The sequence below is a fragment of the Dendroctonus ponderosae genome, unplaced genomic scaffold, assembly GCF_020466585.1.
Source record: "Dendroctonus ponderosae isolate FM_Combo_2020 unplaced genomic scaffold, Dpon_F_20191213v2 Dpon_F_20191213_1, whole genome shotgun sequence".
NCBI lineage: Eukaryota > Metazoa > Arthropoda > Insecta > Coleoptera > Curculionidae > Dendroctonus > Dendroctonus ponderosae.
Window position 1 is genome coordinate 37,533,936 of NW_026017110.1, and position 2,664 is coordinate 37,536,599.

Here is a 2,664-nt window from a genome sequence, read left to right on the forward strand (position 1 = left end):
AGAATTGGGCACCTGGGGGTTGAAACAAGAAGGCTGAGAACATCTATTGAAAGTGTCCCACTAAAAAATAAAATTGGCGGGTCTCCGATTTTTCATTTTTTTAACTAGAAAAAAGATTAAGGGTGAGAAATTTTCAAATCGACACTCCGTATAATATACTTATTACTCAGTAAACATTCGGCTTCTGATGGTTAAAAAACTGGCTGATATTTTTTATTCCATTTAGCCAAAATAGAAAAAACTGCTCCATTGTTGTCCCTGTAAAACTGCAATCCGTTCACCCAAACTATACCTCTGAATGTTTAAAGAAGGACGCGGCTATATTTAAGGACGTGATTTCTTAGGTTATTTACGAGAAAAAGTTCCCATAACCATAAGTCCTAAAGTGCACAGTTTCCAAGATACAGAGTGTTAAAATTTTAGTCTTATTTTGTCGATTCCTTTTTATTTATAAAAGGATTTTGAAAATAATGCCAATATTTGTTGAAATTTGATATTTCGGGGTTTTTAAATTACAAATTTTACATTTATATTAATTTAGCTTTAACTCGTATGGGGGAGCCATAAACATGACTAGTCAGAAGTAAAAACTCAGCTTTTCTTCGGTGAAAAATTGGCTACTCCTTTTTTTTGGCCAATTAACACTGTTTACGCCATATGCTTCTTGGCGCAAATAAAATAAACTGGTCCAGTGTCTGAATATTTTACAAATAAGTCACAGTTCTCTTTTTTGTTTTTTATTTCTTCATGTGTAGGTTCTTTTATAGAAATCAAGATGTGTGGAAAATGATAAGAGATCATTAAATGATCAATTTCATTTAATTATTACATTTTATTTTCAGGTTTGAAAAATTCCAATTAAGCTTTTCAAAGGTTTTATTTCCCTTGGTCGGCTTTTTATGATCATCGTTATTAAAATAACGATAGGATCATTAAAGGAATATTAAAATTTAAGGTTTCAAAATCACTCTCTAAAAGGTGTATGCAAGTCAAAGCTCCACTAGCAGCCTAATATTTCAAAAACTATTGCGTGAAAACTTGAAATTTAATTTGGGCCAAGTTGCCACGTCTATAGTTTTTTCTTAGACAATCAATCTATTTTAAAGAAAAATAATACATGTGTGTTCATTTAGTTTTTAAAATGCAGGCAATTTAAACAATAAATAAATACATACAGGGAGATTCAAAATGCGCGTCATTCCTCTGGAGGTGTTGTCTGGTGCTGTTCTAGAACATAAAAAATAGTAAAAAAAATCAATTGTTATTAAAAACTGAGAAATTTGCAAAAAACTATATCAAAAATACGGCACCAATGTTTTTCAAAGTAATCTGCCTAATTAACATTGCGCAAATACCTGATGCTTCGTAATTATTTAAAACTCCCGTAACCATGGAATTATACAGAGTGACAATAAGATAGACAAGGATAAACAGTAAATTCAACAAGATTCGTTGACTGCGGAATTTACTTTCGAAATGTCAACCTGTTCTCATAACCTCGAATTGGTCGAATGGTTAACCAGTGTGACCAGATGTGGCGATTTTTTGCTTATGTTGGCGACAATGTTTTTTGAATTGGCGACTGGCGATTTCCATTAGCCGGATAAAAAAATAGCAGTATAAACTTAAAGATCTAAACGCTAGTATCTGATAGCTGAATCATAAACCTAAGCATATTAGAACCTTATACTTAAACCTTTCGGGGAAGTCAAGCATATATGATTTTACATAATCGAATAGTCGAGAGATATACTAGGCAAAAGATATGTTTATAAAAAAAARACAAATTCTTTAAATTCGTCTTTAAGGTAAAGATGCATTTCTATGCACGGATATATGCTGTTAGATTTTGCATTATACTACTGATATGATTAAAGATTTTACATCAAACGTAATGACAAATCAAGAACGAAATACTGACAGAAGTCAAAGCGATTGAGTTAGAATATGGAGAAGAAACTGAAATGTTCCACCTACTTCGAGAATTTGATGTTCCTTGCATTAGTACAATTGAAAATTTCTAGATTTTTATTAAATTGTGTATTTGTCTCCTTAATATATTTTAGACACACAATTCGCACACACATTCAATTCAACTTGTTAGAAAAAATAAAGTACCTGTTTAATTTAAACCGTTCCACTTTGTTTTTATTGGTTTGCCCCGTTTGAATTTACTTGGCCTCAAAACTGGCGATATTTGCCCGGTAGTTGGCGACATCGCCATTTCTCACTCTGTGGTTAACTCCAAACAAGCTAGTGCCTGTGTAATTTCCTTATTATCCACTCTTATTAAGCAGCTTCTGGTATTCAGTTAATTAACTCCTGCTTCATTTGTATCTCCTTGTGCTGTGTGTATCGTACAAACGTGGTAGGAATGTAGCCCTTCCTCGGTATTTATTTGGTGCTCGGGAAAGTGTCAGTTATTGTGCTCTGAGTGCCCATAGAAGGCCCTGATTCGATTATGCCCAATACTTGTTCCTCTGTGCCTGGAATCCGAACATCGATTGTCGTCCACTATCTTCCTGGAACCACTCTCCTCGCCCTTTGTTGGCGTGAGTTCTTTCAGCTTCTGCTATCTTACTGTAGCATTTCCCCTGAATTAATCGCATATCCGCAAATTCGGGAAAGGAAATTCAAAGCAAGTCACAGTTTGACAAATTATTG